Source organism: Juglans regia, unplaced genomic scaffold (genome assembly GCF_001411555.2).
Source record: "Juglans regia cultivar Chandler unplaced genomic scaffold, Walnut 2.0 Scaffold_2670, whole genome shotgun sequence".
Lineage (NCBI taxonomy): Eukaryota > Viridiplantae > Streptophyta > Magnoliopsida > Fagales > Juglandaceae > Juglans > Juglans regia.
Window position 1 is genome coordinate 1 of NW_023357455.1, and position 250 is coordinate 250.

The following is a 250-nucleotide window of genomic DNA, read 5'->3' on the forward strand; positions in this document are numbered from 1 at the left end:
TCATACCAGCACTAATGCACCGGATCCCATCAGAACTCAGCAGTTAAGCGTGGTTGGGCGAGAGTAGTACTAGGATGGGTGACCTCCGGGGAAGTCCTCGTGTTGCGCCCCTCGTTTTTATTTTTTCCGCCTTGCGAGATAAATTGACAAGAAGGACCACTCGGGAGTGGATTTTTAGGAAAATCGCGCCCTGCCCATCGCGTAGCGATGGGTTTGGATCAGATCTCCGTTTGGATTGGGATCGGAAGGA

At 52.0% G+C, this 250-nt stretch overlaps 1 pseudogene; it reads left to right on the plus strand.

Annotated features, from left to right (window-relative positions):
• Positions 1-111, plus strand: LOC118345421 (annotated as a pseudogene; the record flags this gene model as incomplete).
• Between the last annotated feature and the right edge of the window lie 139 nt (positions 112-250).